This window comes from Octopus sinensis, linkage group LG2, assembly GCF_006345805.1.
Source record: "Octopus sinensis linkage group LG2, ASM634580v1, whole genome shotgun sequence".
NCBI lineage: Eukaryota > Metazoa > Mollusca > Cephalopoda > Octopoda > Octopodidae > Octopus > Octopus sinensis.
The window spans coordinates 159012045-159039544 of NC_042998.1; positions in this window are offsets into that span (position 1 = coordinate 159012045).

Here is a 27500-nt window from a genome sequence, read left to right on the forward strand (position 1 = left end):
TGGGTTATTTTTTCAAACAATCATTATTAGAGATTCAATCGTTGTTTCATGCATCTATCGCTTTCTTTATATGTTTATTATATATCTAATTTCATGTTCCATTTTTCATAATCATTCCATGATCGATTTCCAATAAATTATAGCACTCTTTTAAATCCCGTCAAGGTCGACTTTGCCTTTCATGCATTCGGGGTCGATAAATTAAGTACCAGTTGCGTACTGGGATTGATCTAATCGTCTGGCCCATCCCCAAAATTTTCGGGCCTTGTGCCTAGAGTAGAAAAGAATTAATTATACCACTCTTCTTTTAGCTTTGAGTATATTGAATATTTTCCTTTCTCTTTCGTACTCAGACACACATACACTCTTGCTCACATATGCATACGCACAGTAAAATAGAGAACATTGTCTTAACATGCTTAGTTTCTTTCTGACCACTCATCAAATTATAGCAAATTGCTTTCTAAATCAAACACAGACTAGAATTTAACTGCAATGACTACACTAATTTCCATAATATGTATTTGTATGTGGTGTGAAAAAGTAATTTATTATACCTATCATTTAAAGCACTGTTTAAATGTCGCAAAATATTTGAAAATCAAGTTGTGATATGATTGACGACCCCATACACTTGCTAGCTTCCGGTATACGGAGCTTTTAACTGGTAGCACTTGCATGTGCAAGTTGTTTGCAAGACATCGGTGCTATGCACACAACCAAAATGCTCTAATACTGTAATCAAAGAACAAAATTGTACACATATACACTGATGGGGACTACAATCGCCTGAAAACACCGATCAAGAATTCCCTCTACTAACCGGTCAGTTTCGGCAATTTCCGGTGACCCATCAGAAAAAAAGATTATGTGCTGAGTTTGATCTGAGAACATAATCTTTTGTGGTGAATGGCGATTTGACGTCTATATCTAGCATGTTGACTGTCCACTTTTCGTGTTCAGTCCTTAATTGGTATATATAAATATTTTAATCTACGGATTCTTTTTTAATATGCTAGACCACTGGTCTTAATTGATAAATATCAATTTCTACCCTTAATTAATTTTATATAAATAAATATGTTCTCTAACCGATAAATTGACTGCTGCTAATTATTAGCTGCAGGCTAGTTTTCTCGGGCCTCAACGCGCCAAAGTAAAGGCATTTGAAAGATGTATTCAAATGTAATAGGCTGAACTCCATGCACGCGATATTTCGGTATCGTGTTTGCATCTAGTCCAGCAAATTACATTTATAACGGACCATGCTGATGATGGCTGCAGTTTTCCTTGCGGAAAATAACAGCTGAAACTAATTAGTACATGGGTAATTATTTTATTTCGTATATTTTTCACTTGTTTATTGCTATGGTTTTGTGCTGAGTTTGATCTGAGAACATAATCTTTTGTGGTGAATGGCGATTTGACGTCTATATCTAGCATGTTGACTGTCCACTTTTCGTGTTCAGTCCTTAATTGGTATATATAAATATTTTAATCTTCGGATTCTTTTTTAATATGCTAGACCACTGGTCTTAATTGATAAATATCAATTTCTACCCTTAATTAATTTTATATATATATATATATTATATATATATATATATATAATATATATATATATATATATATATATATATATATATATTATATATATATATATAATATATATATATATATATATATATATATATATATATATATATGGGGTGCGTCCTCTTAGGTTAGCTAAGTAGGGTCAATTTTACTTGAAATTATAAGTAATAATTATGACAAGAATGTTCAAGTAATACTCGAGATCCAGAAGATGTCTAATATTTTGATGTTGGACAGACGCAACATCTCGTGTGTGTGTGTGTGTGTGTATATGTGTGCGTGCGTGTCTGTGTGTGCACGTGTGTGTGTACGTGCGTGTGTGTGTGTTTTATACCATGGTTATAAGAGACGGTTCCCAATGAAAAGTGGTAATTTCGGAAATTGATAGCAAGAAAGGAAAAAGAAAACAATGGAGGTAAGAGAAGAAAAGACTAGAAAAAGAAAGGCATAAGTAAAAGGAACTGAGTATTTTAGAACGAACATATATATGGTGATTTAAAAATAATTATCTGCTTACCGATGGCTACATGACATGAATATTGACTAACTGACACATCAACAAGATGGACATATATTTTCGAGTTTGTGTAGTGAGCCATAGAACTTATACATACAGTGGGATCCTTTGCTTACAGGTCTATGAAAAAGAACACAGATGAGCTATGAATAAAAGCCATTGCTAGGAGGTCATGGTGACCAGCAGGGCTATTGAAGGAATGCATGAAATCATGAGAATTGGTCATAAAATTAAATCAATTACGGACTACTCTTAACAACAGAAAACAATTGCCCGACAATGTGTGGTTAATTTATTATTATCAATCCGTGCATACATCACACCGCTAAAAGTTTATGCATCGGTATATTACCTGTACACTCGACAAAGAATCTAAAATTCACAAGAAACCTAGCCTATTTTGGACTAATGGCTGTCACAACGCGCCGCACTTTGATGTTTGTACTTTTGCCATCTAAAAACTAGAGGTAACTCTAAGATATACATTGAACTAAAGAGACAGTGGAGAATTTAAAGCTTAAGAATGGTATTGAAAGTAACAACAGGCCACTTTTTGTGGAAGATATTCCGCTTATGATTAGCAACTGTGCCCTAAATCGTTAATGTCGTATGATGCAGACGCCGGTAGGGAAGTGGCACACTCGATTAAGCGTCGGATGAAAATGCGGTGTATTCAGAGGTCAAATCTAGCCGAGATCAATTTTGCCTTTAACTCTTCTGCGATCAATAAATAAAGTATAGCTCAGGGCAGAAGCGTTAGGTCGTCTCAGGAAATTCATTGCGATATTTGTTCAACTTAATTGCGTTCGAAGTTCAAATCCTATCGTATCTTAGACAGATTTAATACACTGCCTGACTTCACACCACCTAATCCTTGACTACCTTTAGCGTAGACCACTCTCTTACAAGCATTTAGGTCAGGCCTCCAGTTTTAGAATTCATTTTCACCCCTCCCTTTTCTCCCATCTTCCATGGTCCTGGAAGGCATGTGAAGAATCATGGGTACTGCTCATCCTTCTAGATTAAGACCATCCGTAGGAAACTCTTCCTTAAGATAACTATAGAGAATGCTCCTGCTACTCGATTCATACATACACAAGGAATATTGGTGAAGCATTCCCATTAACACTTCCACCCAATACAAACAGGCAGAAAAGCAAAATTTGGTTTAGAAATAGAAATCAGCTACTCAACAATTTCCTTTTAGAATCTGAAAAGGAGGATTTCATGTATTATTGCTTCGGAAGCAACTGCTTCTTTACTCAGGTTATAAATTCACATTTATGCTTACAATTATTGGTGCGCGCGAAAAGTTGGGGTTCCAGGCAACGAAAACGATCAGCTAACACTCAATTAACGACAACAATTTGTAAGCGGAACAGTATAAATATACAAGAGTTCTCAAAGATTAACGTGTAATTCTTCACTATTTTGCTTCTTTTTTTTGTTATCCAAATCGCTACAAGTGACCTTTATTTCTTTGATCGATACGAGCCGTTTCTTAAAGGTAAATTTACATATTCTAAGCCAGAAATATATTATTGAATAAGATATATTGCAATTCACTTACATTTAATATGAGTGTATTGCTATCTTGGGCTCAATGGAAATATGTATATCTGCATTATATCTATATATTATAGACTGCTGACCGCATAAATCTCACCAAATGCATTTCGCTATATTTGACGGATGAGAAAGCTGAATAATGCTGGCAGTTAAGTTTCAACGTCTATTTTATATCTTATTCTGGAAATCTGCAAGTACGTGTATTTGTGTATGTGTGTGTTTGTATGTCTATGTGCGTGTGTGCGTATGTTTAAATATGCGTGTATATATGTGTATGCGTATGTGTCTGCATACATGAGTGTGCACACATGCAACGGTATTTAGGTAGATTGGTATGTAGATATTAGCATATAAATATGCTTATGTAAGTATTTTATTGTATGTATATTACATATGCCTACCGTAAATGCATTATAAATTTACTCACGAAACGTACGTTTACATATCGCACACGCAATACATACATACATATATATCTATATATATTTACATACATACATATATATATAGATATGTATATATATGCGTGTGAGTGTGTTTATGTGTGTGCATATATATGCATATATATGTATATATGTATATGTATATATGTGCGTGTGTGTATACAGATGCGTGCACATAGGTCTTACGTTATATATGTGTGCGTATTTATATGTAAATACAGATGCATTTATGTGTACGTATGTATATATATGGATATATACGTTAATGTGTATGTTGTGTGTGTGTGTGTGTGTGTGTGTGTGTGTGTGTGTGTGTGTGTATTTGGATTGATACACAGAAAGGTAAGATGAGTAGAAATACATTCAATAATATATATGATAAATTCATGATTTATTAAAATTATCTCTGCTTCCTGAGAAGATCGACCAATGGCTTGGTAGCAGTTAGAATCCACGGCTATCCTCTTGTCTTCAGACAACCAGGATACCTCTTCATTACTGGCATGGCAACTTTATAAAATTCTTTATTCTTGAGTTTATTTCCCGTTTTTATTTGGAATTAGTGCCAGTTGCCAAAGTGCAGTTTGCTTATCATCTCTAGAAGCAGATATAGTTTTAATATATCAAAATTTTATACCGCATATTATGTAATATACTTTTAATTCATCTCTTGTTGCTGAAACGTGTCACTTGTACCTCTGAGTTATTTCCCTTCGCACACTTTCTTTTTATTTATACAAATTACCTCAACCATGCATTTTACTTTTTGTTTGTATCTTATCGTCATGTCTGCTGAATTTAAGTTAGCATGTGCTGGCGTCTATTGAAACTGAAATATGAATATGTCTTCCTGTATTCAGACTTTTTCTTACAATATGTCAATTTTGGAGAGTTCTCGATTCTTAGGAGTATATCCCCTTCTCTTTAGGATCTGATACTAACTGCTTCAAGCAATTGGTCTACCGTCTCTAGAAGCGGAAATATTTTCAATAAATCGTGATTTTATCCACTATGTTAATGAATATACCTCTATTCGTATTTATTTTCAAGTTCCATTCACTGGCCCTTCTGGGTTATTTATTTCATCTTAGTTTATTTTTATAACATGCATGGGGATAGATAGACAGGCAGAATGACAGATAGATAGGCCATTTCATCATGTTGAACTGTTAATCCCTACACATTTTTTCTCTCTCCGTTTTTTTTGTCCTCTCTCTGATTTTTCCCCTCTCAACTCTTTCTGTCGAAGAGCGTAGGGTCTAAATGTCGAAGACTTTTTCATTCACCCCAAGCGTTAAACTAAAGCACTTGCTTGTTTTTCCTTCATCTGTCTTTGCCATTGTTTTCTGTAAATTTGAACTATATATATTTATATATATATATATATATATATTAATAAAAGGAATTCCAACCTTGTCTGATTTTCACGTTTTATTTACAATCTTATAATGATATATTACAAGATAATATATTATAATTGAATAAAATAAAATGAAATAGTAGAATGTTAAATGTTCATTCTGTTTGAACTAGTACTTTCATGCATTCAATTCTGCAATCTTCGGGTTCATGTAGTAGTGGTGACAGTCATGCTTCACAATTTTTGACTGTAGCAAGATGATTGATTCTGTGCTATAAATACAGCTGAGTAGGCTCCAGAGTGCTAGGTTTTGCAAACTGTATTCTGACCAATCAGTGTGTAGTATCACTCAATTACTTAAGCTGATTGGTTGGTTGAGCTGATTGGTTTAGGCATCACGCTTTGTTGGACATGTCAAGAGTCCTGTATTTTGACCCTCGCCGAAGCAGCAATTGTTGGGTTATTTTTAGAAATGTTGTAAATATCCTTTGTCAGAGATTTTTATATTTTTATATTTCAATCGTCATCATCATCATTGTCAGCACCTTAATTATTGTTGCTAGTGGTGATGGTGGTGGCAATAGAACTTTTAACCCTAAATAAGTTAATTTTTCTGCTATCTTCATCTTGATCACCTTTAGTATTGTTGTTGTTGTTAGTGGTCATGGTCGTAGCAGTGGAAGTAGTACCTCTAAGTATTATTATTATTGCTTATTTAGCTTGGGTTCGAATTTATCAATACAATTCTTTTCTCTGATTCTCCTCTCGATTTCACTTGGGCTGTGTAATTTGTAGAACGGAAATAGTATATACATTTTCCGGCCACATGTTGCTAGGTGGTTACTCAAAGGTATCTGACGGGCCTCTGGGTCTCTAATCTGTTGCCGGTGTACACGTGAGCGTTCTAATAGTGCGTTTCCCGTCTGACCTACATATATTTCTTCACAATTTGGGCATTTGATGCAGTAACTTAAATTTCTGCTTTTGCAGTTCATATTCGCGTTTGTGAATATTTTCCCGGTTTTTGTGTTTATATATTGACCGGTATGTATGAATTGGCATGTGCCACATCGGCTATCATTGCATTTAGATACCGTGAATGTTTGGTCTTTGTTGCTAAGGTCAAATTTTGCCTTTGTTAGTAATGTTTTCAAGTTTTTAGGCTGTCTTTTACTAAGCACCATAGCTTGATCCGTGATTATGTCTTTTAATTCATTACTTTGGGCAATGATTGGTAGGTTTGCTTTGGCAATGTTGAAGATATTCTGGTGACATGGGTTGTGTGTCACTATGAATGGTATGACTTGTTCTTGTTTTCCTCTTCCTTGGGTTGTCCTAAGTTGTTGTATGGGTATTTTTATAGCCCGCTGTATGCCATTTTCTATAAGTAGAGATGGGTATTTTCGTTTGAGCAAAAATTCTCTTAGTTCTATTAGGCGTTTGTTCCTGATATTTGCATCTTATACAATGGTACAAATTCTTCTGGCTAGGCAGTATGAGATGTTACGTTTTGTATGTGGTGGATGGCACGACTTAAAATTTAGGTATTGATGTGTGTCTGTGTGTTTATAGTATATATCTGTGGTGATGGTGGTGTCTTTTTTAATTACCATTATATCTAGGAATGGTAATTTGGTACTACTCATCTCCTTTGTAAATTGGAGAGATGGGTGTAGGTTGTTCAGGAGGATATTGAACTCTTCCAGAGTATTTAGAGATTCTGTCCAGATTATGAAGCAGTCGTCTAGGTATCTCTTCCATGCCTTTTCAATATACTTTATAAAGAGAGAGAGAGGGGGTGAGAGAGAGAGAGAGAGAGAGGAGATAAAATTAATGTTGTGAAACTATGGGTTTAAAGTAAAGAGTTTAAAATCTATAGTTTAAATTCATTCAATTTATTCTACATTTTCCAATACACATTGCGTTGGGAAGCATCTCTGAACACCCTGAATACATAACAATTTCTTCTTACATTCTTCTTACAATTTGTGACGCGTAAAGTTTATTGACGCTTTTGACTTGTTTTATTTATTTATATCTGAATCCAATCTTGAAATGTAACTTACATAATATTTTGAATGACTTGTCTTTGGGTTATGAAGAGATGACCTTCCATCTTGAAAATGTAGATATTAGAAACCTAAATCGACAGCCAGTGGTTGTCTTCTGAAGCGTCGACATGAAAGCCTGTCGGCAATACGTTTGGTGTTGGTTACTGACTAACTCTATTGGCTGCAGAGCATTAGCAAACCTGAACAAAATATAGGCCATTTTTATGTTTGTGCACTTGATATTATTGTGTGTGTATGTGTGCGTGTGTGTGCGTGCGTGTACGTGCGTGCGTGTGTGTATATATGCACGTTAATGTATGAGAGAGACAGACAGATAGACAGAGAAGCAGTTGGATGTATTGCCATGCCACGAGAACAAAAGATACAATTATTTATATCTCATTCTGTAGAATAATAAATAGCTTAGCACGAGGCAGAGCAGCTGTTTCATCTTGCACAACTTCACTGGAAATTCTCACTAAAAACATGTGAATATTATGTTTGATAATGTATTTTCATATCCCTCCGTTCCTCATCTTTTTTTAATTTAATTTTATAGCATTTTGTTGTGATTTTACATTTTTAAAATGTATCGATTGAATATGAAAAGCTGAAGTGTTTCTTCCTTCTGGCATATAAATGATATGAAAAGAATATCCGAATATTCGTTGATATATCTTTTTTTAATTTTATACATACCGACCGACTGCATGTCGAGGCTTGCTTTTATTCCGGATGCAACACAGGTCTCAGCAACCTAAACAATTTTTTATTGTTTAGATTACCGTATTGTTAACTTGCACACTTCATTTCGTGAGGCTATAATGTTTCTGATTACCGTATTGTTAACTTGCACACTTCATTTCGTGAGGCTATAATGTTTCTAAACAGGAGCGCAGAGATGATTCTGTGGATAGGGTAGCTGGTTTTCAATTAGTCCAGTGATCAATAGTTCATATTTACTCGTCGGTACTACTCTGCACTGCATCTGTGTTCAAGAAACTCGAGTTTCAAATGTCCTGCTCCAACCTAGCTGTAAAGGTTTAACGAGACAACTTACTGCTGTCAACAGCGATTGCACTGTGTAAAATTGGTTTCAAATTTTGATACAAGGCCGGTAAGTTCCGGGGAGGGGTAAGTCGATTACATCGACCCCAGTGCTCAATTGGTATTTATTTTATCGATCACGAAAGCATGAAAGACGGATGAATTGCCGCTAAGCATTTCGCTTTCTTTTTGCAGAGTTTAACTTCTCCTCTTAAGTAATACAAAATGGGCAAAACTTTTTTCTTAACCCACATAGGTCACATGTTTATAGAGTAACCCTTTCTCTTTAAATCTTCTTCCTGTTCTTCACGGTAGGCAAATAAAGGGTTTTCCAGCAAGAGGGAATGTGTTGTCATTCAGTTCTTGAATGAGAGTTGCAGGCTGTCCGACATTCTCAGAATGTGTAGGTTTACGGAGATGACACAATTGACAAAAACAATGTGCACAGGTGTATGAAGAAGTTTAAAGAGGGAGAAACCAGCATTCAAGACAAAAGACGCAGTATGAGACCAACAACTGCAACCATTGACACGAATCGTCAGCGAGTGAACACTAATTCGCGTGAACAGGCAAATCACAATCCTTGATCTTACTGAATAAGAGGATGCGGTCACAATACATTACAGAAGATGGTGGAAAACGTTGGATATCGGAAAGTATGTGCAAAGAGGGTACCTCAGCAGTCCACACCAGATCTGAAGGCGAAAACAGCGGAAGTCTGCTCTGATCTGCTGAAGCAATTGAAGCACTTTTTCCAACTGTGTAACATAGGACAAATCTTAATTGCATCATTATGGTTTGGAAATGAAGGCTCAGTCCATAGAATAGTATGAATGCATAAAATGTTCGAGAGCTAGCGATCGGCAGAGAAAGTTATTGTACAGTTTCGGGGATTGACGAAGCTGTCTTTCTCCTTGATTGTTTTGAAACGTTGTTTTACTGTGACCAGCGAACGCTACATTGAGATACTCAAATAGCTTAGACACATCATTAGGAGGAAGAGACGGAGTAAAAATCTGAAAACTATCTACATTCACCATGACGATACGTGACCACAATCCATTTCGGCAACAAATCAAACAATCATCAAACTGATTTTGTTGATAGTCTCTCATCTACCATAAAGATTGGATCTGGCGCCATCTGACTTCCATTTAATTCGATCCACTCAAGGAGTCTTCAGTGAAAGTGACTGTGAAGAAGTGGATACAAGAGCGAGAACTTACATTTTTTTCAAAGAGGATTGGAAAGCTGGGTTTAGCGATAGCGCAAATGTATCGCTTGTGATGGAGACTCTCTCAGTGGTGCCTTTGTATAGAAGAATAGTTACTTTATCAACAATTTGAACAACTTATATCAGTTAACCAAAGAAGTTATGCTCGTTTTTGCACTACTTTGCACTAAAACCCTGGTAGAATCAAAATTCAAATTGTTGTTGTTGTTGTTGTTTTTGGTGGTGGGTAACAGCGGGAGCAGCGTCAGTGGAAGCACAGCAGCGGTGGCAGCGACAGTGTCGGTGTCTGTGGTGACGGTGATTGCGATGGTGGTGGCGGTGGTTGTGCGCTGATGACGATGATGCCGATGATGATGATTAATCCATGGACTGATATTTGTTTTATAGCGCAGAAGTGTGTTCTCAGCGTCCATACTTTAATCAAGAAAGAAATATCTAAAGGCGGTATCGCATGATGTTGGTGGATTTCAATTCCATCGATTAATCTTTCCACTTTTGCTGTCTTTCGTCCATTTTTCTCTTTCTACTCCCCCTCTCTCTCTCTCTCTTTCTCTCATTCACTCACTCCCTCATTCACTAACTCATATAAACATACACACACATTACATACGCATACACGGACACTCCAACATACAACTAGCAGAAATATCTCAATTCAATATGAACATTATTACGTTGAAAACAACGTTTTTTTTTCCATACATGATTCAATAATTTTGTAAAGTAGTAGGAAGACAATAAAGAAAGGAAGGAGGAAAAGAATCTCCAAACTACAGAATTTTTTAAAATACAAAATAAAACAAGTATATAAATAACGGAAAGAATTACGAAATGATTTCTTACTGGATATACATACTATAGAAAATATCGTGCGTACGTGACATGTTGGTATTTCTGGAATTAACTATTATAGTTTATGTTAATTAAATTTTAACCTAATCATTTGAGATTTTATCAACACCACATTCAGTTTCCCTATCATCATCAAGATCGGGATGTAGAAAGGGAACATTTAAATTCTGTTTCTATAATGTTAACCGGATTCAGTTATATATATATATATATATATACATAGCTAAAGGATATACACACACACACACACACACACACACACACACATATATATAACCCTTTGCTTGACCTTCCCTTCCTTCCTTGTCTTCCTCTTTGCCTGTCTCACTTTTTCGCCCTTTCTGGTTTCCTTTCCTCTCTCTCTCTCTCTCTCACTCCTCCTCATCTCTCTCACAGCTGGGCGACCACTTCCTTTCGCTTGCGGTCTCCTTACAAGTGAACACGCTTTTTTCCTGCGCTCTTAAAAATCTTTCCTCGTCTAGGCCAAAAAAGGCCCTCATTGTTTGTTTTCTTGTTTGTTTTTATTTCTTGTACTGTATTTTTTTTGTAATTGTATTTTTATTTTGTAATTTTATTTGTATCGTTTTTACGTCCTGTTTTTGTCACATTTTTTTCTTTCCTTGTTTTTACCCCTCTACAAAGGAATTTTATTTAATTCTTTCGCAGGAAGGACTAGTTCGACGAGTCGTGTTCTGTCCTCACCTTCGAAACACGCATGGAGTCGAACTAGGGACAGCTGATGAAGGGGAAGTTTCCTTGTGTTGTTTGTCTTGTACTCTGTTTTTTCGTTATTAAAAAAAAGGTATGTTTCCATGTTTGTTTTTACGTTTTCGTTTCTCGTTGAGTTCTACGTCTATTTGTGGTGTCCTGTACTCACGTATATATATTTATATATGCATGTATATATACATGTAGATATAGGTACGTACATATATGTATGTATGTATGCATATATTTTATTTATTAAATTTATATATATATATATATATATATATATATATACATACATATATAAATATATATATTACATACATACATGCATACATATATATATATATATATATATATATATATATATATATATACTTCATTTGTAGGGTAAGTAGACTATCATTGCTTTTTTGCTGGGAGATATCACTCCCCACGTGGTATCTTGGGAAAGTATTTACTACTATAGCCACAGGCCGACCAAAACTTTGTGAGTGGATTTGGTAGACAAAAACTAAAAGAAGCCCGTCGAATCTATCTATGTGTGTGTGTGTGTGTGTGTGTGTGTGTGTGTGTCGCCCCGCCATCGCTTGACAACCAATGGAGGTGTGTTTATGTCCTCGTAACATAGCGGTTCGGCAAATGAGAACGATAAAATAAGGACTAGGCTCACAAATAATATATCTCCCTTTTGTTTTGGAATACATAGACATAATAATCAGCCGGTAGACATAATAAAATGTCTACCGGCTGCTGTATGTCATTTCTGTATCTCCTCCATTTTCTTTTTGCCGTATAAAATCAGGGTAAACCACTTTCTACCCCGCCCATATATGACACTCGATTGTTAAATTACCACGCAATAACCAGCACTTGGGTATCAATAATTGGGCCCGCTACCAGCAGTATATTGGATAGGTACTGTCCCTTAGTTGGTTGGCCTCCCAACCTCAAACTCTTACGGAAATGCTTGTGGGACTCGAATCCACATCTTTTCTAGAGATGTCTACATTTAGGTCCAATATTCCAAGTAAAGGGTTTTTCGTTAACTCGAAAATTTATAAAATTCTTGTCAATACATACACACACACATACATATATACATAATCTCTCTTCCCCTCTCTTTATATGTATTTTTCTCTGTGTGTGAGTGTATCGAGAGAGAGCATGTATGTATATATGTATTTGTTTATGTATGTATTTATATATATAAGAAAAATAACGCATTGACTATTAGATTTGGGAATATATCGATTTACACGATAAAATAAATGATAAAATTTTATTAAAGCATGTTGCTTTTTTACATGAATAGGTTAGTCAGTCGTTTATGGAGATGGTAAAGCAACTGGTCTAATGGTTAGGCTATTGGATTCACGATCAACGCTTTGTATCCTTTGACAAGGTACACATCTACTCATCCACGCAGCTGACATTCCGTTGCAACTACTGCAGAGTCGCTGGTTTTAAACTATTCACATATAGCAATGAAGAGGATTTTCTCAATAGACTGTATTTGCACACATTTTCGACTCTGATATAAATAGAGTCGAAAATGTGAAAAGAATATGGGCGGGGCATGTCTTGATCAGTCGTGTGTGAGTATATATATATATATATAAAATAATAATAATAAATGTGCCCTTTTAAAGCTTAGCCAGTCTCATGGGCCCGGTTTCCCGGCTTCAATGGCGTATGTGTTCCCCAGCTGGGCGGGACGCCAGCCCATCGCAGCGTTACTCATTTTTGCCAGCTGAGTGGAATGGAGCAACGTGAAATGAAGTGTTTTGCTCAAGAACACAACGCGTCGCCCGGTCCAGGAATCGAAACCACAATCTTACGATCATAATGCTCACATCCTAACCACTAAGCCACGCGCCTCCACACACACACACACACACACACACACACACACACACACACACACACACACACACATATATATATATATATATATATATACACATACACGACTAATCAAGACATGCCCCCTCTCCCATTCTTTATGTAAGGTTAAAATTCTACAAAGTAATAAAATATGAGTCTTCAAGCAAATAAGGACCAGATCAAATCGCAAGTATTTAAATCCTAAGCGAAATCCACTTCCTTCGAATCAGTAGGATATAATACTGACGTGCATCACTCTTAATACGTTTCGGAATACTCAAACGTAAATATGCTGCTTGTAATTTGTCTTCGGAGGAAACACGCTTGATTCATCGAAGTAAAGGGACTTCGAGACACCGCAGGTTTCAACCTAGTTAAGTCCCTTCATCAGAATCCATACCTGGATCAATGACTCTAAACAAGAATTTTTGCTTTTGTTTACAGAAATTTACAAACAAATTATCTGGTGATGCATGTTGATGTTTGTCAAACAGATAATACATCGTCACATGCACAGAGAAGAGCATTCATTCTTAATACGTTCAGTTTCTCAAAGGGCCCCAAACTCAATGAATTAAGTACGTTATGGACACATTGTCTGAAAGAAGAAATTGTTTTCCATAAACAAAATACAACTGTGGCGAACACATTCATGTTTCAATTTGCCAGAACGTATTACGAATGAAGATGTGCGTCCTTGTTTTGATTTTCGCTGTTCTCTATGCATGTGACTATTTACTATTTCTAAGTTATATTTTCTTGGAAGTTTAGTTTCACAGAGTTTATTTGAACAATAAAAGATGGATGTCTAATCATGTAGAATATGGGGTTTGAGTGTACGTTCTTGTAGTTGAGAGTAAACTTCCCACATCCACCCCAAATCGTTGTGTGAAAACTACTGTCAAAGAGAGTCTATTAAAGGAACTTCTTTGTTAATGAATCTCAATTAAATATATTTTCCTAAATATTTACAAAGCTTAGCTAACGCTTTCGATCTTTTCTCCATACGATGGGGACTCATTATTAATTACTGTAAGGAAATACAAATCAAACACAAATTGAATTTTAAAAGATCTAAATTAAAATAGCGTTCAATGTTCCAGTCATCTTTTCACATGTGTTTTAAATGATTGTTATAAAAGTCAACGAAACACTCACCAAGTTTACAGTGCTATCGCTGATTACAGTAATGATGTTTAATATCTTGCAACTACATTAAGCTTACGATGGAGTCTGTACTCGGTCGTTTAACCTCCTAAAAACAGAAGACAGATCCCACACAAATCTCACCTTGTCGCCTTAATTATGACGCATTGAACAATTATACACAAAGAGGTAGGATGGTAACGGGTGGGACATCTTTGATTATTAGTTTGAATCAGGATTTACCTTGATATAAACAACGTTCCACTGTATGGAGGAGGCTGTTGAAAATTAACAGGGCGTAACTCCGGTGATTAATTAAGATACTAGCCTCTGATCAGTTAGTTGTCTATCTATCTACCCTGTCATATGTAAATCACACAAGCAGAGGACAGAAATAGATAAATTGTTTCACACAAAGGTATAATAAAGTGCAATAATAGGATAGGCATTCACTACCCACAAACTGTATGCAATTCCTTATTCGCTCGTGTAGGGCAAAACCATGCTTTTTTTTTCTTTTGTGTCTCTTTTATCCATTTACTTTTTTTAAAGACAGAATATTGTGACTTTCCTACTTTTAGAAACATCATTACTTATAAAAATAAAATTGAAATGAAATCGTTTCAACTGAGAGAAGTATCGAACCCGTAATGCGAATATGAGACTGCGGCGCTCGCCCCTATCACCCAACTTCCTATAACTTTTGAACTTTGCAGGCATGCTGCAAAAGTTGCTACATCTCATTACAACGGAAATACAATAGTTAGCAATCCGGATTAGTGAGAGGCAATGTTTTAATATGACTGTCAAACGAATAATTCCCGTCCAAATAGTTGTCTTGTCTCAACATGCCTAATTTACATGACAATTTCCATTACAAATTGACACACCAAACACTAAATATTTCACTGACGTAGTCAAAGCTAAATTTACTTCATACACTCTCTTGCCCCATGCAGAAAAAAAAAATACTTCACAAGTTATTTTTCCTCTTCAAAGAAAACACTTCAGAGATTATCGTTGTACTTTTTCTACAATCGCACAGATCATACTTTACCAGTCTCAAAGGAAACACTTCAGACTGCCTACGTTTCTCTCCTCTCAGTATCTTTTATTTGTCAAACCTTTGTTTACTTAAGCGATCTGCGGTCATTGACTTAATGAGATTTTTTCCTTTTTATTCTTCCTTTCTTTTGTAAAAAAGGTAGAGAACAGAGCTGCATGAAGCGCAGACAAAATACTTTACAGTTTCTAGTTTCTTTCCGTTCCGGGATCAAATTCTGTCGAAGTCAACTTTGCTTTTCAGCCCTTTGCAGTTAATAAAATAAGTAGCAGTCATGGTGACGTTTAATAGCCCATACCCTTCACTTGAACATGTTTGATTTTGTACCAGTGTTAAGAATCATTAACATATTTTCCAGCATATGTTGGAATGGCTGATACAGCAAATAAGACTAAATTTATTGCACTCTTTATACCTCTTCTCTTAACATCCTGGAGTTAAATTTGCTTTCTGAAGCTAATTTTTTTTACATTCCATCAATAAAATAAGTACCAATTGAATATACCCTTCACCTACAAATTCGAGGCTTAATGCCGACGTTAGATATGGTTGTTATCATTAATTCAAGAGGGAAATGGAGTTACAGACACAATATAAACTACTATATAATTTAATGTTTGACTTTAGATTTTCCCTGGGGTCGATTTTCATTTTCATAACCTCTATCTCTCAAGGTGCACAAGTCATGCACATGTGTAGATCAAGTTTAGTTTTGTCTCACTGCGTTCTCAGTTTAATCAAAACTTACGGTGGCTGAGTTGTTTTCTTCTCACGCTTATGTTACGGAGGAAATTACTTTGCGGTGTTAGTGTCTTAAGGAATATAAATTTGATTTTCACGATGTAGCTTTTCCATTACGTATGATACAGAAACGACTATTTTAATCTAATACTGCTTCTGTTGTATACAACAAATTTCATAAATATGTATGTATGTTGTCGGCAATCCCTCGAGGGTGATTGCCCACCAGAGTCAGCTAATATAGACTGGTGCCACACCAGAGTAACAAGCCAACAGACCAGCCTAAATAAACTATGAGCGAGTGCGCGCGTATGGTGTGTTTATGAGTATATACACATACATACATATTTATGGAAGCATGTATGCGTGTCTGGCGTGAGGAGTACGTATGTGTGTGCATTTGTGAGTGTATGTATATTCTTTTACTTTTTACCAGTTTCATCCTGCGAGCTGTGAATCTGTGCGTGTTAAACTTGCGTGCGTGTGTCGTATATGTATGGCTTCGTGTGTGTGTTCGTTTATCTAGATATATTTTATATAAATGATTTATTACATTTAAATAACAGCAGCTATGAGACATCCTATCAAAGAAACATCAATAATGTCCGAGAAGAAGAAGAAGAAGAAGAAGAAGAAGAAGAAGAAGAAGAAGAAGAAGAAGAAGAAGAAGAAGAAGAAGAAGAAGAAGAAACTAAAGGTACTTCAATTTATTTACTATGTAAGAATTGATTGCAAATTCCACACCACGTTTCATTCTTCGGTCGGGAAACGAAAAATAATTACAAGATATTCCGAACAATTCTAAATGACATTCACCCGAAATCCTTATTTATTCTTCACTGAAGTGATATCAGTTTTGTAAAAGTTTTCAATATCCAAGTTTAAATGTCAAATCCTTGTTTTCATTATGAGAAAGGTTATCTTTATATCACATAGCCATCATGTGCTTCAACATCGTTCATGAGATCCCACGAGATCATCACTGCTGGAATACTATTTCCACAGCGAAACACATTGACCCAGCACGTTGGCCACTACACAGTATCACCCCGACACATCACCATCACCACAAAATCCTTGCTGCTATAACTACAACATTAACAGCACCAGCTACATCGTCACCATCACCATATCGTCACTTCTGCAACACTAGGGCACCAACCGCACCAACCTCACCATCGCCAAAACATAGCACCACATCACCAAAATATCACCAGACTACTATAACATCACCACCAACACCACAACCTTAGCACAATACCACCAAAGTGTCACTACCAACACAACTACAATAATATTGTAGTTATAGTAGAGGAGTTAAAGAGGGGAAACAGCACGACCACAAATCATTGTGGAGGGAGTATTTGCTATTTAACTACATTGCCACAATTGGGGTACCATCAAAATGTACGTTTGTGTGTGTGTGTGTGTGTGTGAGAGAGAGAGAGAGAGAGAGGAGGAAGAGAGAATGTGTGTGAGAATGTTTGTGAATGTGTGTTTGTACATGTGTGTGTGCGCATACGTTTCGGTATCGCATTTTCGTGAACAATAGCAGTATCCGGTGTAAAGAACTGAAGTCTTTTCCAATCCTAAAGAGAAATCCTAGTTTTAGGAGTAAAGTTTTGTCAACATTACATCAGTAGAGATTCTTCGGTGTAGCATTTGTTGCAAATCTGAAGGATTTAGCTATTTATTCTTTTCTACTCTAGGTACAAGGCCCGAAATTTGGGGGGGAGGGGGCCAGTCGATTAGATTGACCCCAATACGCAACTGGTACTTAATTTATCAACCTCGAAAGGACGAAAGGCAAAGTCGACCTCGGCGGAATTTGAACTCAGAACATAAAGATAGACGAAATACCGCTAAGCATTTCGCCCAACATGCTAACGTTTCTGCCAGCTCGCCGCCTTGATTTAGCTATTTATTGTTCAGACAAAGGTTGGATATAAAGCAAGACTCTTTTTGTCATATTTGTAGTGACTATGTGTGGTACTGACGACGGCGATAGTGTATGTTATGTTTCCATCGGCAGGTTTCTTCACGATGTATGTTCATGAAAGTATTATTTCGTATATTATGACTATTCATAGAAATATATATTTATGGATATATGATTTCAGTGAAATCATTAATGAACAAATTTCAGAGTATGAGAAAGTCAAATGCATATGTTGCAAAGGAGCTATCCAAGAGGAATTTTTTGACCGAAGAGAAACAAATAGAGCCTACAAGTGGTCAACACAGAATGTTCTTATGCCTGACATGATCGAACGTTTAGCTAATTCCAAGAGCAACAGCATGGCTTTCGTCGAAATCTTCAACGATGAGAGATCACTGAAAGATCACTGAGAGATCACCTGACAGGTCATTGAGAGATGACTAACAAATCACTGAGAGGACAACAACGAATGTAATTATTCGGAGAAGACATTTTAGTTGTCACCGAGAAGAGAAAGATAAAGTAGCTGTTTAATTCTGTTTCCATCAAGCTTAGATGTGAGAGCAATATGGTTTCATTGATTATAGTCAATAAAATCATATTGCTCCCACACCTTCCTTAGACACAGGACGTATTGTCATGTGCATCTATTGACTAGTTCAGATGTCGCAGAAAAGATTGATAAATCTTGTGGTGCCAGCAACTGCTCTGGAGTGCATTGTTTAATAGTCATGAAAAGGATTCCATCAGAATCTGTAGCATTGCAGAGTTGAATTATCAGAAGGGATTTAGCTTGTAGCGATACACAGAAAGCATGGGAAAAGTTTTGTTTAGTATTTAGTGTGGGTTTAAAAGCAAAACGAGTAACAAAAGCGCTAACACACTGAAATGAATTGAGATGGAAACTACGATGATCACTCAGCTTGTTGGAACCTTACCTTCTCCTTTATAGTATTGACCATTATCGACTGAAATTACAAATGAAATTTATTATACCAAACTAGATTACATCATTAAATGAAAGCAAGAATGAAAACAAACAAGTACAGCAGAGAAAACAATATAAGACCAGAAATGTAAGCGATTAAACATTCTCAAGAACCGCTATATTGATGAAAGAGTGAACATGCGAAGTTGTGGGTTCGATTGATTGCGTGCTAGTTAAATATGGCTCAGTGTGTTTCAAGGAATTGCATATTTCACTTTTCTACTTTCATAATACTATATTTTACGGTTACTTCTGGTTAATTCGTTTTTGTATGTGTGTGCATGTGTGTTTGCAGCCCTAAAATTATATGCAGTCATATGAGTACGCATGCGGGTGTGAGTTCGTGTTACATATCTGTAAATGTAAAAATCTATACAGGAGAATTTGTTCATGTTCTATCAACACAATGCCCTTTAAACTTACCTTCAATTTGGAATACATTAATCCCTCGCTATCTTGTGATTCACCTATCGCGCACTCAGTACATCGCGGATTTTTCTGGGTAATATATGCAAATTTATATCGCGTACTCCTCAGTATATCCGGATTTCTGCGACCGATAAGTATTTATATTTTTTTAGGTTTTAATTATTTCCGTGGGGGATTTTAGAACGTTCGCCCGCGATAGTCGAGGGATTATTGCATATAAAAACAAATCATACATACATACATACAAATAGGCGCAGGAGTGGCTGTGTGGTAAGTAGCTTGCTAACCAACCACACGGTTGCGGGTTCAGTCCCACTGCGTGGCATCTTGGGCAAGTGTCTTCTGCTATAGCCCCGGGCCGACCAATGCCTTGTGAGTGGATTTGGTAGACGGAAACTGAAAGAAGCCTGTCGTATATATGTATATATATGTATATGTGTGTGTGTTTGTGTGTCTGTGTTTGTCCCCCTAGCATTGCTTGACAACCGATGCTGGTGTGTTTAGGTCCCCGTCACTTAGCGGTTCGGCAAAAAGAGACCGATAGAATAAGTACTAAAAGGTGGTGCTCCAGCATGGCCGCAGTCAAATGACTGAAACAAGTAAAAGAGTAAAAGAGTATACATGCATACAGACAGCCAGATGCACACACACACACACATATTCATACATACATACGTACATACATACATACATACATACATACATACATACATACATACATACATACATACATACATACATACATACATACGTACGTACATACATACATGTGGAGGCACATGGCCTAGTGATTAGAGCAGCGGACTCGCGGTCAAGGGATCGCGGTTTCGAATTTCAGACCGGGCGATGTGTGTTTATGAGCGAAACACCTAAGCTCCACGTGGCTCTGCCAGAAGGTAATGCCGAACTTCTGCTGACTCTTTCGCCACAACATTCTTCACTCTTTCCTCCTGCATCTTCCAGCTCACCTGCGACGGACCGGCGTCCCGTCCAGGTGGGGAACCTATACGCCAAGGAAACCGGGAAACCGGCCCTTATGAGTCAGGCAAGGCCCGAGAAGGAACAATACATACATACACACATACATGTTATTGTGTGCGCGTACGTATGCTTGCATGGTGCATGCGTGTGAAAAACGTCCCAGACCAAAATTCCTTAAATGAGACAATTATCACAGTTGATCTGTCTAGTTTATTTCCATGTGAAACAAGTACACTGTTTATTAAGTAAAACTATTTTACATCAAACTGTGTAATCTTACGTCAATCACTAATCCATAAGAAAGCTTACATGGTAACTTGAACAACTAGAAATAACAGCTAATCTGTCTTTTGAAACATTCCTTGCTGTCTGTCTTAAAAAAAGAAATGTTCTGCAATAAATCAGATCTGAAAAGACGGTATGGGCAGGATTTTTTTTACCTAGATGTCTGCTCGATTATGGTTAGCCTAGGGCTAAACAACAACAACAGATAATAATAATTTGAGCTGCTACGATACTGTTTGGTTGATTTCTGCAACAGCCAAGACTTTCGTCTTGGATGTACGCTGACGCCTATAGATATCAGAAAAAATATGTGTTACTCGAAATGGAATTCAATTTCCTTTGCTTTCTTCCGTATGAAATTAACAGCTTCCTCGGATAATCTATGATAGATTATGGATCCTGTGGAACTTCCCAATACTTTTGTCTCCCTCCGTTACTTTTCCTTCCTCACTTTCACTTTCATTTCTCGCGCGTGTGAGTGTGTGTGCGTGTGTGTGTTTGTGTGTGTGTGTGCGTGTGTGTATATGTGTGTTTAAAAATACACGCGCGCGTATATATATAAACATATATGTATATATATTTGCTTACATGTATACATATAAACACACACGCACAAATATATATATATATATTATAATATACTACGATATATATATATATAAATGTGTGTGTGTATATGTATACAGATACGTGCACGCGCACACACACACACACACATACATATATACATATATGTATACATTTATAACAAACACACAATTTGTATGTGTGGTGTGAGGCACATTGCTGTGAAGGCAACATACGCCTGGCACCAGCTTTGCTTCTGAAAAAGTAGAATTAAATATCTTGTTATTAATTCTGCATTCGGCTATCTTATCTATTTCATCATTTTGCCCCCACCCCTGTCTTTCAGTATATTGTGTAGACACAAATATATTTTTCCCTTATATATATATATATATACGCGCACACACGCATATAAATACATGTATATCCGTTAAGTTATACATGCACAGTTTTATATGCATATACGCCTTTGTGTATGCATGTATGTATGAGATGTTATACACATAGAGTTGTATACATATGTACTTGTATGACTATGCATGCATTCTTATCTCTCTAATGTATTCATCGATCCATATACACACACACACACACACATATATATATATATAAATATATTATATGTGTATATATATATGCAATATATATATACATTATATATATACATTATATATATATGTATTATGTGTGTATATATCTTTGTATATATATATATATATCCATCCATCCATCTATATATATATATATACGCACATATATATGTATATGCTGTATGTATGAATGTATGTATATATGTATATCAATCAATCCATCTATCATATATATATATATGCTTGAGTGTGTATGTGTGTGCGTGTCTGAGAGTGTACAGTTATGCATACATACACACCAACGCGTGTCTATATATATACATACATATCTAATCAATGATATGCATGTATGTTTCTACATATGTGCACATAATTCGTACAATTTTTTTGCAAGCTCTCACTTCTACATATTTAAATATGCAGCTATGCATATGGTTATGAAATTCTCCCGGGATATAGCTTTAGAAATAACTGTGGAAATAGCTATGAAAATAGACCAATACAACAGTTTCTACCTGATTAAATCCGTATGAAAACACCAGTAACTGCATTCACAAAAATCCAGACCCAAAGACACGCACCACCACACACACATACTGGCGCATATAAATGAACCGCCAACCTACTATTGTTTCAGGAAGCTAACGACGAACGTTGGAATTATACCCTGCTATGATGCTCATTACGTTCATTAAATATTACCACATTGAATACTTTAAAAGAATATACAGATCAGTTATTTCTTTGTAATCAACCGAGTATCCAATTACGCAATAGCTGGAATGGTGGAATGGATATTAAAAACATGTCGATATATAAAACGGATACTTGATTTATACTTATAAATATCTGAAATCGGAGAATGCAGAAAAAAAGACTAAATAATATTAAAAATCCATTAGTAATTTTCGCAACATCGGTCATGTTGTCGCTGTAATAGGGAATTATGATAGATATATTGCTGTATCGTATCTGTTGGAATTGCCTTTCTTGCTCACAATGATGTCACCAAGCTTGACTGAGTGTCTGATATCATAGTGTAACTCTTTCCGATTTCAAATTCATTCTCTAGCCTGACTAGAATAAAATTAAAGCGAACACCGAACAACCTTCGCAACAAAACATATCACTTATCATTCAGCAACTTTCACAAACAGCCTTTATTGTGCTAGTTGTAATTATGCAGTAGCAGACTTGAGTGTGATAATTTCTCAACTTAAACTACTGCTCAAGAGCAGCAATGTGTAAGTTTTGTCAGCATGTGCATATGCCTGAGCATCTCTCTTGTCGTAAACAAATAGGCAAATAGCGTACCGAAGGAATATAGTGCAATTAAGTAAATAGGCAATGAGTGGGCCCGCTATGCGATCATTCGACTTGCTAAAATAGAAGCAAAACCTCACTCACTTCAGATCATCTCATCTTCGAAAGGAAGAACTCATTAATTAATGAAGTTCGAATAAAATAAGAGATGGACATAGCTAGAATTTCTGAGTTTGAAGCTAATCGACTCCCTTCGTCGCAGTCTTCCAATGTCTTGTCCGCAGTTATACCCTGCTGCCAAAAATCAGACTCACTGCCTTCAGATATTTCTAATTAATTTACATACCAAGTTCTCTCCTCAGTCCTGCTTGACCAGAATTAATCATTGAAATTGAGAGATCACTCACAAGATATTGGTGTTTTTCAACAGAAAATGCCTCAAAAATGCCCAAGGATGCATTTGGTTGCATTCAAGTATAATTAAAGAAATTATTAAGGACGGTCGTTGAGTGTGCTAGCACAAGCAAACCAGTTAGCTCCCCATGCCTTATTTCCTTTAATTGTAAAATTAATACGAAATGTTTTAATTATTGTGAGTTTTATTGTATTTTTTATTTCTGTGCAAATATGTGTATCCATACATGAGTATGTGAATATGTATGTATGTATGAATGTACGAAGGTAGGTAGGTAAGTAGGTAGGAGGGAGGGAGGGAAGTATGCATGCAGGTATATATATATATATATATATCAAGAGAGAGAGAGAGAGAGAGAGAGAGAGAAAGAGAGAGAGAGAGAGAGAGAGAGAGAGCGACTGGAAGATAGATAGATTTGAATGAATGTATTTGTATGCATACGTGTGCGCGTGTGCGTTAATAAGAATGAAGCTGAATGGTTGTTCAAGAGGATTGCGTGCTAGTGATGGTCCTGTTTGGGATGCGCGTAGGATATCAAAACCATTCTGCTCACGGTAGTTTAATAAGGCGTGTTGGATGGAATGCAGTTAACATAACTGGTTGTCTAGACAAAGAGATTATGTGGTGAACGAAAACATACACTTTCCTATTTAGTAGTAACCTCATCGACTTTGTCAAGTTTCACTTGAAAAGGAATTTGTGACAGAATAGGGAAGTGCTAATCTCGAGTGAATTTATTGAAAGGTAAAAGTTGCAAAAAATAACAAGAGTGATTGGGACCGCTCTAAGCATGCATCAATTAGTCACAGAACGATAATTGAAGAAGGCATTTGCTCTTAGTGTTCAAGGGAATCTGATTGTAGATGGAAATCTTTTTGTACAAGAAGTACTGCTTCATCACCAACCTTGATTAATTGTATACCATGCATCCTTATATTTCATGCTTTTCTTATCTATCTTCATTAGTTCAGTACTGGAGAGCGATGTAATCGTTTGTGTGCACGGGAACCGTAATACTTATGTGAAAATTTGAAACTATCATTATCGTCATCATCATCATCGTCGTCGTCATCATCATTATCATCATCACGTCACCCTTACTATCATCATCATCAACATCATCATCACCTTTTCCCATCATCGGGATAATCTTCAGAACATCAGTGGAGGGATGTGTATAAGAAAATTATATGTTGCTCATACCTTTCTTACAGACGAGAGTGAATCAAAATGGATTATAACTTAGAATCAAAACCAAATTTCGTGTGCTCAGTTCCCTCACATTATGCATAGCTCATCACCAGCACCAATGCACAACACACAACTTTCTCACCAATTTTTTGAATAAAATTAATGTACATGCACATAGGAAGATGGAATTTTAAGATGTTGGTACAAATGCTCTTTCTTAATTGTGGCTAAAATTTGACATATATCTGATCTGTTTTTCATGAGTAATTAAGAATTTACTGGAATTGGCTGTCTGAAGTTATTATGCAAATATTGAAAATTATATTTTTACAGTGTTAATAATACGTTTTTGTTATTTTGCAGGTCATAATATAATCAGAAAGATGTAAAAGAAAGATATTACAGCGTCTGAAAAGCAGAAAATAACTAAGCTTTTAAGTGATAGCATGACCTCTTTGAACATTATGAAGCAGCTTGGCCGAGATCATCGAACAACCAAGAAAACAATTGAAGATATAACAAAGAACAGGAAACGAAGGTCTGGAAAGGGGTTCAATAATTTGTCCACGAGAGATAAACGTCAGCTGAAACGCATTGTCGCTAAAGACCCACTACTCAGTAGTGATAAGATATTTAATATGGCTGGGATTATTGGAGTAAAGAGAGACATGAGGTGTAGAGTCCTTCACGACATTGGTTCTGGGAAATCTCCTCGCCAGCTTCTTGTATCTCCAACAAATATTGATAAACATCTGAAGTCAGCAAGAATGTACTTAAAAACAGGTTTCAGAAACATCATATTCACTGACGAATCACATGTCACATTAGATGGTCCAGATGGATGGGCTAAAGGATGGCTTCTGTCAGGGCAAGATGCGCATCTGACGAGAATACGGCAACAAGTGTTGGGCTGGTATTGTTAACAGAACCATCATTGGACCATTTAAAGTTGATGGAGGTGTAAAACTCAACAGTACAAATTATTGTGAATTTTTGGATCAAACTTTCTTTGAATGGTACAAGCGTCAACCTCACAGTTTCAAGATAAAGTGTATGTTTATACATGACAATGCTCCATCACATGCTTCTCGCCCAACTCGTGAGTTTCTTGAGCGCAAACGATTTGCCGAAGACAAAATAATGGAGTGGTCACCGTCAAGCCCTGACTTGAACCCAATAGAAAACCTCTGGTCAATCGCCAAACAGAAACTCTATGAAAGAGGCAAACAGTACAACAGTAAGGTAGAACTGTGGAATGATGTACAAAGTATTATAGCTGCAGTTTCGCCAGATCAAATTGGAAAACTAACAAATTCGATGGACAACAGTTTAGTAACGTTGTTTGAAAAGAAAGGTCGTTATATCAACATGTAAGTTGTTTCAACTATATATTAAAACATTGTTCTTTGAATTAGTAAAAAGTTCATAATGGGTTCATATATTTTAATTGTCCTGATACGCAGAGCAAATAACAATTCCAGCATTTGCATAGCTTCAGACAGCCAGTTTCAATAAATTCTCAATTAAGCACGAAAAAAAAATCAGATGTATGTCAAATTTTAGCCACAATTAAGAAAGAGCATTTGTACCAACATCCTAAAATTTCAGCTTCCTATGTATATTGTACATTCATTTTATTAAAATATAAACCGATTTGCATCATATCTTCACACAAGGTGTATATATATATATATGAGTATATATATAATAATAAGAGTAAATAATTTCTATAAAGGCTTTTAAAAAAACCCCAATTATTTACTGGTAGAATTCGGTATGTAAATATAGCCGATTACCGGCAGGAACTTCTGTAAAGTTCAGTATATATATTGTATATAAGAAAAAGGGACAGGCAAAACAGGTTGCTTGACCGCATACCGAAAAAATAGAAATAGCAGTCAAGAATGCTTGTTTCTATCAAAGTTGGACTCCGGGCATGACAGACCCTGTAATTCACATATGCAAAACAGAAGGAATAGATAACGAATACGAAGTCTGGCGGTTATCTGTGAACATCATGTTTCTGGATTATAAACATATTGAATATATATTCCATATATATTTTTGATATATATTTCATATACATTGCATATATATTTCACATCCTTCTTCAGCACAGCTTTCCATTGAAAAAGATTTATCATAGATTTATCAAATGCTACGTACCTCAAACCTTCTGACCATGCGACATCAAAACATTTGAAGAAAGTGAGCAAAGGCTAAACCTACATAGACGTTTGAATTCATAAATCTTCCCTCCAAAATTTTGCCATGCGCATTACAAAAATAGTTCCCTAAGAAGGGGAACAGTTAGGTTGTCAAAGGGAGTGAAAAATCCAAATAGTAATATAATAATAAGAGTAAATAATTTCTATAAAGGCTTTTAAAAAAACCCCAATTATTTACTGGTAGAATTCGGTATGTAAATATAGCCGATTACCGGCAGGAACTTCTGTAAAGTTCAGTATATATATTGTATATAAGAAAAAGGGACAGGCAAAACAGGTTGCTTGACCGCATACCGAAAAAATAGAAATAGCAGTCAAGAATGCTTGTTTCTATCAAAGTTGGATTCCGGGCATGACAGACCCTGTAATTCACATATGCAAAACAGAAGGAATAGATAACGAATACGAAG